Source organism: Rhinolophus ferrumequinum, chromosome 10, assembly GCF_004115265.2.
Source record: "Rhinolophus ferrumequinum isolate MPI-CBG mRhiFer1 chromosome 10, mRhiFer1_v1.p, whole genome shotgun sequence".
NCBI classification, from domain to species: Eukaryota; Metazoa; Chordata; class Mammalia; order Chiroptera; family Rhinolophidae; genus Rhinolophus; species Rhinolophus ferrumequinum.
Genome location: NC_046293.1, coordinates 78,465,053 through 78,478,635, shown reverse-complemented (window position 1 = coordinate 78,478,635; position 13,583 = coordinate 78,465,053).

Below are 13,583 nucleotides of genomic sequence, written 5' to 3'. Positions count from 1 at the left end.
AAGACATGGCTTAATTTCCCTTACTTTATTTTTCTCCAGGACCTTACTGAGAACACTTACAAACTCTTCTTTAGGTTCATTTGCACATAAGTACAACTGACAGTATTTCAGTATTCATCTGAATTCTCCTAAAGTGAAAAATCCATATATTGAATGCCCTATGAAAAAGTCTGAAGTAATTTAAATTGGAACAAGGTGAAAATCAAATGTCATCATTTGTAAAATGCTTTGAAGCCCTGAAAGATTTCCTGTCACAGAAAGCCTAACTGTATTTAGGTTGTTGTTCTTCATCAGACAAAAACTGGTTTCTGTTAGTCCTGGTCAACAATGCCTGGTGGAAGCAATCAATTTGTTGACTGTGGTAGTTAGGCTTTATAAAAAGATATTAAGCTTTGAATGCTTCCTGGATGGATATCAGACAGCTAGGACTACTCTCTCTTGAGAAAGATTTTGCTGTGTATGCTACCGATCACACACTGAGCTGGATAAGTGAATCCCTGAAGCCACAAGCTCATTAAGATGCTGATGGCACTCCAAGTGTTGGGAGAACTCCATAGCCATTCTGAAATAAGAATCTGAGAACTGTTATAAGCAGATTCTTTGTATCCACAGGGGCTCTTATAGATGAGTCTATAAACTAGTAGGTAGATCTGGTTCTTTCTAGAGGGCACCTTTTAGAGGCTTATCCACAAAAGAGGAAGGTGAGAGTGAAACGCAATAATCATCACCTTCCTCAGCTAAGCGATGATCTATTCATTCAATAAACACCTTCATGAGTGCGTACTGTGTGCCAGGAACTGTGAAGGGATATAGAGATGAGCAAGGCATAATATCTATCTCAGTGAATTTTGAACTATTTTCAGAGAAGCGTGCAGCCTATTGTTATAACACATGGTGAATGTGCTAACAGGAACATACATAAGATAGCACAGCAGCACAGAGAAGAAACACAGAGGAGACATAACTGAGCTTTGAGTGTTGAGTTGGTAGGTTAGAAAATGCTTCCAGGAAGTGGCATTTCATCTTAGTCTCAAAAAGAATAGGACATGATCAATTAGACAAGGATAGAAGTAATTTCTAAATAGAAGAAATGGCATTAGAAAAGGGGCGGAGCAGAAAGCCCAAGAAAGACATCGCTGTAAATGCACAGGGTGAAAATAAGGAAAAATGAAGCCAGAGAGATAGGCCATATCCGACATAATTGTGTGTGTCCTCCTAGAGACTGTGCAGCTCTCATGCAGGGACTCTGGCCCCACTCCCCGAACTAGAACACAGGATACGGTGAGGCCAGAAAGGAACAACAACGAAGCCATGGATAGGGGAGTCATACCACCATATTCTCGCTGATGCCTGGTTGAGACACAAAAGCAAACATCCACCAGTACCCTGACAAGTGGTCTTCCTGCACCCCAGACTTGCTGGTGACCAGGCAAGACACAGGAAGCAGGATCCACACGATCCATCTGCCATCCACGCTTGCTAACCTCAATTGCTAGCCACAATCCGCCCTCTGCTTCTCTGGCAACCAACCAACCCAACCAATCCCCTAGCATAGCCATGGAAGTTATATTAGTGGCTAATGGCTAACCAGTAGCAGCTGATGGGCACCCAGCCACAGTGGATGGCCATCTGATTCCAACTGATGGCCATCGAATAACCGAGCCAGCACCTTTCCACGTGAGGCCAAGAGCCTGGAAACTGCTCTCTGGGACTCTGTCCTCACAGCAGCTTGTTCAGGTATGTTTTTATATTTAAACAAATCCAGGGCAGAAGGCAAATTCAGGCTTATTTTCATTACAGTTTTAAGTTTCATCAGTGTACACAGATTTAAAGCCTTGTACTATTCTGCTCCTGCAAAATAAAATGTCTGAATGCTTCCTTATATCAAGTTCCCACAACTTCAAGTGCACTTCCATACCATCAACAGTCATTCAGCCATCATTCAGATAGTTGATTCAGAAAAATCAGTTAACAGAAGTAAGTTTTGCCCCAGATGTGGCACCACAGCAGACTTTCCATCTCAGCGTGGGATGAAGGGTTCATGGAGTAAGAAATCAGGCAAGAGAAATTAAAGTGCAATGGTGTCTTCCCATTCTCTCCTCAATATATTTACATTCATGAGTGGTAATAGAGGGCAACATATTAAAACTTTGTTTAATGATTTTAAGATTTCTAGCACTTTCACATATATCTTTTCAAAACAGTGTTAGAAAAACTAGGAAATTTTAGTATACCTTTAATTTTCTTCATCTGTTTCTTCATCCAAATTAATGCTGAATTTTAATTTTTTAGCCTAGAGCTTGATACAAAGTAAATCTATGTAAACCAAACATAGATTATCTATGTAAATCAAACATGGATTATTGTGTGGAAAATAGTCTCTAAAAATGGGTAATAGCAAAGTGGTCTCCAAATTTGACTGTGTATTCAAATCATCTGGGTAGTGTATTAAAAATGAAACTATCAAGCTTCACTCTCAGAGATCGATTGATTTACTAAATCTGCAATAATATCATAGAATCTATATTTTTAATGCAGATGAAAAATACCAACCCCCATTTGAGAAATGCTAGGATAGAGTTTGTGGTCCACCGTAATAGAAAGTTCCACTCAAATTCCCTGGTCCAACTTTGGACTTCTGTTCTCTATTTCTAAGTAGACTCAACCTAGCCAACTCATTTGATAGTTTGTAATGGAGTAGCTTTATTTGTCCCAAGAAGTCTTTCTTGGCGAAAAGCTTACATAAGGAATAAACAGACCTTGTTTCTAATTCCAGTTCTGTAATATATTAGCTCTGTGGCCCTAAGGTATATCATTTCACTACTCTGTACCTCAAATATGTCTGAGAAGTTAAATATATTGTAGGAGTGGTCACAGATCTCCTTCCTCTTCAGCCAACCAAAGAGAACATAGGTAGTAGTTATCACCACACATCCCTCCTCAACAGGAGGAGAAGCTGTTTCAGAAGGAACTATTTATCAGAGACGTCGTGATACAGGATCAGTGACAGGGAAATAAAAGCAGAACCTGAAAGGCCAGGGAAGAGGGAGTTTTTAGTAGAGCTCGCAAGCTCCAAGTGGAGAAAACTGTCCTGTTCACAGCTTTGTCCACAGTGCCTACTCCAATACTTGGATAAGCTCAGGAAATATTTGTTTACTAACTGAATAAATGAGGCTAATTTGTTTTAATATTTCTTTCGCTGCTATGAATGATTTCGAAGTAAGATTCCTTCTTAAAGGTTAAGGTTTGATTCCAAAAGGAAATAATTAAAATTATATTAATAAACTTACTAAGAGAGAATAAAAAGATCTGAGAACCTCATTATAAATTTGTTACTCAGAGGTGGAAAAAGTGATGAAAAATAGATAGTGGAAAGTAAATCAGGGAAAATTACTTATTTCCAATGTTGTCCAGGATTAATTCTAACTCCCCAAAATAAGTATAGCATAGAGATAGACTTGGAATTAAGTTTCTTTCTTAAAATCTAATTTGTCATTTTAGTCAACCAGTAAGTTAATACTTATTAAACACTAAATGCCAGACTTTTAGAAAAGGCCTTCTTTTCTCTGTTAGTTATAAAGTAAGAATCAAATTAGTATCCAGTTGATGTTTGAATTGTCAAGCAAAGTTCTTTAACATGGCCAGTGTCTGCATATGGAAAGAATGTGTCCTGTACAAGGAAGTCCAGAAGAGAAGCCAGGTGGGCACATGTTCTGGTTTTGTACCCAGTCACACAGCTGTGTCCAATGGGCAATTTAGCCTCACAGTAGCCTTGGTCTTTATAAGTGTTTTGTATTCCAGTGATCTAATCTGAAAAGAACTGAGTTTGTTTATTTGCCATGTGTTGCCACGCAGCAGCCTACCCGTCTGTCTCCTCATACCTGCCCCTAAAGAAAGGAGAGTCTGTGAGACGGATCCTTTCAGGGACTTTGCTTCACTTTTGTACTTGCACCTTATGTGTTCCTGTTTGGCCCCAGAAAAATGGCTTGTCAGCCAATGACGAGTAAGATTTCCCACAGGGGGGACAACTCACGCCAGGCACCATCGAGTGGGGACCAACAGGAGAACCCACGGGGTTCATAGAGGTGGGCACAACCCCCCACCTTCCCCAGGCTAAGGAGAGCCTCTGTCTCTGTGGCTGAATTCCTTCCCAAAACCTGCAAGGGAAGAGATTCAATGATGTGCTCTCCATCTATTCAGATGCATAAAGGTTTTGTCCCTTGGGGATGTACCTACATCCTGAGACTTACAGTTCAGCTGCCTGCAGGCAAGGGTGATTGGCTTGAATCAGTTTCCTAGTATGATGTATAGGATCCACAGATCTTGAGATTGACAAGCTTTATCTCCTTTACTTCCCCACCGAACTAATAGAAGTTAATGCGTAGGCCCAATTCGGAGTCCAGTCCTTGAGACTGGAGGTCCCTTGGCCTTACTTATAATCTATTATTGACAACTGTCTTTTCTTAACCCTGCGCCGCCCTCCTCGCTCCCCACAACTCTCGTCACGCGGGACACTACAGCCATGTACATCTTAACAGGTGATAAAATGCAAGTAAGAGTATAAAGTTTTTGAAAACTTTCTGAATACATTTTTAAATTAAGTAAAGGATTTCGAAAGAGACTTGTTTTATAATGCTAACTGTTACATTTCACAATTAATAAAAACCGTTGGTAAAAGGTCAGTTTAATTTTTATATTACTTTTTGGAACAACAAAAGTGGATACTTGGGGAAAACAAATGGCTTTTCTTCTCAAGAACCTTGTTTTTAGGCATTAAATAGATAAAAAGCTGAATTATGTTTTCATATGCAAATAAATGGGAATGAATAATAACATTTTCATTTGTTAAAAAGGCAAAAAGATTTACATACTTGTAGTACAAGTATAAAAATATAAAAAAGAATTTTGTTAACATTTCATTATGGTTCTCGACTTTTTCTGTCTGACTTATTTCGCTTAGTATAATAATCACAAGATCCATCCATGTTGTCACAAATTGCGCTATTTCTTTTCTTATGGCAAAATAGTACTCCATTGTGTATAAGTACCACATCTTCTTTATCCAATCATCTATCAAAGGACATTTTGGTTGTTTCCATGTCTTGGTCACCATAATAATGCTGCAATGAACATAGGGGTACGTATATCTTTATGGATAAATGTTTTCAGATTTTTTGCGTAGATACCCAGGAGAAGGATTGCTGGGTCATATGGTAATTCTATTCTTAACTTTTTGAGGCAGCTCCACACTGCTTTTCATAGCAGCTGCACCAATCTGCATTCCCACCAACAGTATATGAGGGTTCCTTTTTCTCCACAGCTTCTCTAACACTTGTTATTTGTCTTGTTGATGGTAGCCATTCTAACTGGTGTGAGGTGGTATGGTAGTTTTTATTTGCATTTCTCTGATGATTAGTGATGTTGAGCATTCTCTCATATGTCTATTGGTCATCTGTATGCCTTCTTTGGAGAAATGTCTATTCAGGTCCTCTGCCCATTTTTTAATTGGATTGTTTGTTTTTTTGTTGTTAAGTTGTATGAATTCCTTATATATTTTAGATATTAGCCCCTCACTGGGGGCGTTGTTTGCAAATATCTTCTCCCACTCTGTTGGTTGCCTTTCTTTTTTGATGGATTCTTTTGCTGTGCAGAAGTTTTTAGTTTGATATAGTCCCATTCATTTATTTTAGCTTTTACTTCCCTTGCCTTTGAGGTCAAATTCACAAAATCCTCTTTGAACCCAACGTCCATTAGTTCAGTACTTATGTTTTATTTTATGTAGTTTATTGTTTCATGTCTTATGTTTAGGTCTTTGATCCATTTGGAGTTAGTTTTTGTACATGGTGACAGATAGCAGTCCAGTTTCATTCTTTGGCTCATGGCTTTTCAATTCTCCCAGCACCATGTATTGAAGGGGCTGTATTTTCTCCATTGTATGTTTTTGGCTCCTTTGTTGAAAATTATCTGATATGTGGGATATAAAATTGACAGCAACAAAGGAACAAGACACACAAATAAAGAAACAAATACTCATAGACACAGACAATAGTTTAGTGGTTACCAGAGGGCAAGGGGGGAGGGGAGTGGGAGATGAGGATCAACGGGATTGAACACGTGGTGATGGAAGGAGAACTGACTCTGGGTGGTGAGCACACAATGTGATATATAGATGATATATTACAGAATTGTACACTTGAAACCTACGTAACTTTACTAACCATCGTCACCCCAATAAACTTTAACTAAACAAAAACAAAACCAAAAAAATTTCATTATGGCCATTTAATGATTATAGTTTGCACAGAAAACATAGAAACATATTCGGAAGAAAGCAGCAAAATAAATATTTATGCATAATGTAGCAAACATACTTAAAAAGATAATGCAGAAAGTATTCAAACAACTCTTCATTCAATTAGTGATATTTTTATGATAAAAAGATTAGAGTGTATTGAAATGTTTAATTTGAGAATTTATGTAATTAACAAGTTAATATGAAATTGGAAAACATATTCAGGAATATTATGTTCATTTTCTTCATCCACCAAATGGTGTGTTCCTGCTGAAACACACAGGGATAGAATAAGATCACAGGCTTTGGAGTTAAACAAATTCAAGTTTGAATCCTAATTCTATTATTCACTTCTAATAAGGCAAGTCATTTAATCTCCCCTGAGACTTAGTTTTCTTATCTGTAAAATAGGATTAATAATATCTATCTTTAAGTAGTGTTGTATATTTTTATATAAAGTTGTACCCTTTATGTAATATTGTAAATATAGATTTACAATAGGAGAACATACAAATAAAATCCCAGAAACATAACTGGACTTCTAATTTTGTAAATTATATTGTAAATATTGTTATTGCTTCTAAAACACATATTTCATGCAATAGAACAATTATCAATATAATTTGCATTAAAATTTACACTTGATTTGTAGCATTCAGGCTCCAAAGGAGGCATAAGGACTCGATCAAATCATTTCAGCTATGTTGAGATAAAATTGACAAAACTAAAAGATAATTGAAGTGTACAACATGTTGATTTGATATGCTTATACTCTGTAAAAGGATTGGCCCCACTGAGCTAATTAATGTGTTCATCACCTCATATTTTTACCTCTGTTTATTTTTTAGCAAGTTTCAGTTATATAATACTGTTATCAATTATAGTTACTATATTATACATTAGATCCTCAAACTGTATTCATCCTATAACTGAAAGTTTGTACCATTTACCAACCTCTCCCAATTTGCCCCATCCTCTGGCAACCACTATTTTACTCTCAGTGTCTGAGTTCAACTTTTGCTTTTAGATTCCAAATGTAAGTGACACTATTGTTGTGGCCCAAGGCAGGTCACCCCAAAATATCCCACAGGAGTGCAAATACCTCTTCTAGGTAATGGTTTTGTTTTCTTTGAATACCGGGGGTGCCAAAAAATGTATACAAGTGGACACTTCGGTCAACGTTGGTCAAACAGTAGTTTGCTCTAATCAGAAGGGTCTGGACACTGATGGTAACCATTCTGAGCACCTCTTGTAATTGCAGAAGTCAAACATGACTTGTATTCATCTTTTGTTATTGGTATATATTGAGTATTACAATTTTAATATAGTTTTCCTTGCTTAAACTGTGTATACATTTTTTTGGCACCCTCTGTATATACCAAGTAGTGGAATTGCTGGACCTTATGATAGTTCTGTTTTTAATTTCTTGAGGAACCCCCATAGTGTTTTGTTGTGTCCTGCACAACAAGAACTGTGGGGAGCAAGAAGGGCGGTGCAGGGTTAAGAAAGACAGTAGCCAAGAATAAAGTGTAAGCGGAGCCAAGGGACTCAAGCCTCCAGGACTGAGCCCCGAATGAAGCCAATGCATAGCTTTTATTAGTTAACAATGAGGAAGTAAATCTGGTTAATCTCAAGGTCTGTGAGTTACGTGCCTGCTGGCTGTCTTCCCTAAAGTCCCCATTGCACTCCAGCACCGTACTGTGCCTTCACACCCACGCACAACCCCAGGGAATGGAGTCATTGTTCTGAAACCATCCATTGAAGGCGAGTGACCAATATCATTCCACCAGGTCTCAGTTTTCTGAGGCATCCCCTCAAGGAAGCTTTACCGATATCTTTCCATCGGGCCTCAGTTTGCTGAGGCACTCCCTTGTGATATCTTGGGAAAGGCACGGGGAACAAACCATTGGGCAGCTGTAAGACAACAGTGTTTTCCATAGTTTTGTACTAGTTTACATTCCCACTAACAGTGGACAGGGGTCTCCTTTTCTCCACATCCTCACCAGTATTTATCCCTTGGCTTTTTGATAATAGCCATCCTAATAGACGCAGTATGATATTGTGGTTTTGATCTGCATTTCCCTAGTGATTAGTGATGTTGAATACTTTTTCATGTACCCGTCGTCCATTTGCATACCTTCCTTGGACAAATGTTTATTCAGGCCCAAACCCATTTTGAGATAGGGTTATTTAGTTTTTTGCTATTGAGCTGTAAGACTTCCTTATATATTTTGGTTATTAACCCCTTATCAGGTAAATGATTCGCAAATATTTTTTTTCCTATTCCATTTGTTGCCTTTTCATTTTGTTGATTGTTTCTTTTGTTTTGCAGAAGCATTTTAGTTAAATATAGTCCAATTGTGTGATTTCGCTTTAGTTCTTTGTGCCATATCCAAAAAATTATAGCCAAGACCAATGTCAAGGAGCTTTCCCTGTTTTCTTCGAGGAAATTTATGGTTTCAGGTCTTAATTTTAGGTTTTGAATCCATCTTCAGTTAACGTTTGTGAGAGGTGTAAAATAGGAGTCCAGTTTCATTATTTGCATGTGAATATGCAGTCTTCCCAGCACCATTTATGGACGAGACTCCTTTTCCCTTACCAGATGTGTGTACAAGATCCTTCCAGGCAGCTACTGACAAGTTAGTTTTATTATTGTAGTAAGCCAGAAGGAGAAGTTGGGGAAATGTCCATCAGCTTCCCTGGTCTCTAGGAAGGATGTATCTGGCCCTAGATGTGTGCTAAAATTAGATTTTGTACCCTCAGGAAACAGTTTATACAGTATGCAGTCAGATCCCTTTCAGAGAAAGACAGGGACATGGTTGTTTTTGCCTGTTCCTTCTTCTCTGAGCCCTGGGGTGATAGCCATGGCCCTGCTCACACCTTTTAGAAAATGTTTGTTTGCTAAGGTCCTTTGGGACTCAGGAATGCAAACCCAATTGGCTATCGGAGACAGAGATCCAGGAGCCTGTCCCCACGTGGCAACGGCAAAAGCTGAGGCACCAGATATGTCCCCAAGCTTTTTGCAGGAGGATGTTGGCAAGTTGGTTTTATTTTTGGAGCAGGCTGGAGGTTGAAGATGGAGGAAGTATCCCAGAAGTCTCCCTGGTCTCTGGGAAGGATTCAAGCAGCGCCTAGCCCTGTGCTAAAATTAGAAGTCAGAGCTCAACCAGCAGCTGTACAGTATGCAGATAGACTAGATCTCTTTCAGAGCCAGATTGGGAGATGGGCATATTGGCTGCACTCTCTATACTGAGCCCTGGGGTTACAGCCAAGGCAAAGTGCTCTCATCCTGGTAAGGGAAGGACTGCTTCTCTGTTTACTATAGTCTCATGGGTCTCATGGACACAAGTCACGTTGGCTTTCAGGGTCAGGTGTTTTGGGGGCCCTATCCCTTCGATGGGAGTCTTAAAAGTAGTGGCACCAGATATTCAGTCCAAATTATTTGTTCCTCAGGGTGACTGGGAGTTGGGCATTCCCTCCCAATGGTATGACATTATTCCAGGGCTGGGTTTTATGTCAAGAGTGTGTCTCAGCCTTTCCTACCTCTTTCACTAGATATTTTCTCATTCACTTGAGGTGCAAGAGTTGCTCAGCTACTGTCTGGATTTCCTTCGGAAGGCATTGCTCCATGTGTAGTTGCATAATCCAGGGTGTCTATGGGAGGAGGAGATCAGGAGTCTTCTATAGCACCGTCTTGGTCAACTCCAGAGTAAGGCTGGATTTAAATCCAAGTCTCCCCAAGCTCAAATTATCCCAGCAGTGACTGGGGATCTCAAAAAGTATGACTACAAGTAAACAAGGTCCTTGACTTGAAATCTCAAAATCACCTTGGAATATTTCTTCCTTCTTTCCTCCTATATTCAAGGACCAGTTTATGCTAGTTCTTTTTATGTGTCACAAATCCATTTCTTCCCATGTCCACTAGTACCATTTTCACTTAGGCATTTTTGTTTGTTTTCTTCTCACAAGGGATCTAAGAGACAGGAAAGAAAGGAAAAAAAGAAAGGAAGGAAAGAAGGAAGGAAGGAAGGAAGGAAGGAAGGAAGGAAGGAAGGAAGGAAGGAAGGAAGGAAGGAAAAAAAGAAGGAAAGAAGGAAGAAAGAAAAGGAAGAAAGAAAAGAAAAAATAAATAATTTCCTCAAGCTGCCACTGTTAATGAACATGAGCTTCACGATCTCAGATTCTGTGTCGCTTCACATAAAGAAAAAACAGGTACATCTTCTAGATATCTAAGCTCATACCAAACCGTGTGAAATGTAATCTCTGAGTAGGGGCTTAAAAATTTGTAGAAAGTATGTCTAGTACCTCTTATTGTAAGAGAAAGAGTCCTTCTGATGCTAATTCATTCATTCTTAAAACAAATCCTTACTGACTCCTTCCACGCCTTGTGCTCAACCTTGGGAATACAATGATTAATAAGAAAGACAAAATCTCTGTCCTCACAGAGCTTACACATTCTAGGAGGGGGTGGTAGACTACAAACAATTAAGTAAATAAATGACTATACAATTTCAAGTTACGCTGTGTGCTATACCGATAGCTACCAGCCAAAGACCACCAGGTCCACACTCACACAAAGTCGCGCTTACTGGTACTGGAGATCTCATTCTGGGGGAAGTCATGGGGCCTCTCAATAGTAGGGTACAAGTAGAGACCTTGTACAGAATTTGGGCTTGTGTTAGATGATTTGGAGAATATGAGGTCTGACAATTAAGTTCGTGAACTTGTTGCAATGATGTTGCTAACCTTTTATGGATATCAGAGGGATTATTCATTATGAATTTGTACCAACTGGACAAACAGTTAACCAAGTTTATTATTTGGAAGTGCTGAAAAGGCTGCATGAAAAAATTAGATGACCTGAACGTTTTGCCAACAATTCATGACTCTTGCATCACGACAATGCACCAGCTCACACGGCACAGTCTGTGAGGGAGTTTTTAGCCAGTAAACAAATAACTGTATTGAAACACCCTCCCTGCTCACCTGATCTGGCCCCCAATGACTTCCCATGAAGATAAAAGAAATATTGAAAGGAAGACATTTTGATGACACTCAGGACATCAAGGGTAGTACGACGACAGCTCTAATGGCCATTCCAGGAAAAGAGTTCCAAAATTGCTTTGAAGGGTGGACTAGACACTAGCATCAGTGCACAGCTTCCCAAGGGGAGTACTTAGAAGGTGACCATAGTGATATTCAGCAATGAGGTATGTAGCACTTTTTCTAGGATGAGTTTGTGAACTTAATTGTCCAACCTCATATTCCAGGAAGTGCGGTTTTGCTCTGGCTTAAGTGGTTTAAGACAATGAGGACAATTCTAGGATTGGGTATTACAGTCGTTTTTATCCAGGAGGTGGAAATGGAACAGAGTTAAAGCAGTAGTTAGTAAAGAAGTAGCAGTCACTCACATTACATGGAAAAGGAGCATGTTTGATCATTTTTGTGGTTTGCAGTGTTTTTGTTTCTGTTTTTGCTCAGACATGATTACAGAGTGGTCTTGTTTATAGGAGAACACCATGAACTAGCTGTTGGTGGTGCCAGGCCAGCTCCCAGGTGATGGCTGTCAATGGCGGCTTTTCGTTTTTCAAATCTGAAGAAAAATAAAGCAAATTAAATGGAGATATTGACTCAGGGATAAAAGTTATTTAAGATAGGGTGTTAAGAAAAGTCCTCATTGTGCGTATGTATTTGCAGAGATCTGAATGATGTGGAGAAATAAACCATGCAAAGGCCTAGAGAAGATGGTAACAATTAAAATAATGGTTGAGATGTTGTACCAATGAGTCTGAAAAGTACAGTGTGTTAAGTAAGTTAGAAATGCATTTCTCTTTCAAGTGACAGCCTGGTTGGTCCAGGAGAGTAAGGGAGCTTTGCGCAAGGCCTTAAGCTCTATTTATCGGTACCCTCCTCAAGAGAATGATGTCCATTTGTGTGGTTAAGATAAATTGGAATTTAAGACAAAAAATGAGGAAAAAGTAAAAATTTGGGGCATTAGATTTCTCTTTGTTTTAAAACAGCCACATGTTGTACACATTTTTTCCTACTCCATGTCCCATTTTCTCCAACTTTGTCATTCCTAGTGACAAGAAAGGCTAGAAACATGGCCTCTAGCTGGATGTCCTATATACTCAGGAAAAATAATTTTCTGCCAGAAAAACTTTCCAGAAAAGAGGTTACAGCAATTATAAAGGCTATGGAGCAGAAACAAGCCACATATGTTAAAGGAATTGCAAGAAGGCCAATGTGACTGGAGCAGAGTAAGTGAAATTAAATTGAGAAATAGGCAAATGCCAGATGGTTAAAGGCCTTGTAAGATAGAATTTGGGTTTTATTCAAAGTGCAATGGAAAGATATGGTTAGATGTTGAGAAGAGGTGTGTGGCATAATCTAATTAATACTTTTAAAAACTGTATTCTGCAAGGTGAATATAGATGGATAAAAATTATAACAGGGAGACCAGCTGGGAAGAAATTGCCATCGTCCCAGGGAGAGAACTTGTAGCTTCGGGCAGTAGTGGTGGATGTGGCCAGAAGTAGATTGAGACGTATTTTGAATGCAAAGCCAACAAAAGTTCTTACTTGATGAAATGGTGGGTTTGTGTTAAAGAGAAGAGTTAAGAATGACTACTAGATTTTCAGCCTGACCATTTGCTGAGATGGGGCAGTGAAGGCATAAGCCTCAGAAGAGAAGAGACACTTTCTCTATTGAAATGGAAGAGAGGGGTAAACGCAGGGTGGGTGTTATATTTGGTTGTAGGGAAAAGATATAATTTTCTTATTTCTTTTCATTTCTAGTGAAGTAATTGGAAAGTCATCTGATGAAAATGAGGAGAATGACAAGTGTTGCATTTCAAAGAAGAGAAGGTATAAACAACCTTCAGTGAAAATTAGAGGGAAAAAAATGATTAGTCAAATGTAGTAAGAGTCCTGGGAAGCACAAAGAACCCACTTGGTACGTGTGATGAGTTTTAAGTGGGACTCTTCAACAAGGTTGGTTGCTTTTTTCCAGCTATGTTTAGCTTCTCCGGTGAGGTCAGAATCAGAGGGAGATTTCACTTTAACAGTGTTTTTTCATAGGCTCATATAAGATAGGACAGTGAGTTCATGGTCACAAGTGAGTGATTTTAATTTTGGGTCATAGACTCTAGGCCGAGTAAATATCAAAGTGAGGGCGTGAGTAGAAGGTTAAGGAGTGAAAAGAGATGGTGGGGAGGGCAACGGGATGAGAGAGGTGAGATAATAAATGTTGGAGTAGGCGTGCTAGATTACGTTACCTGGAAAGAAAAGAT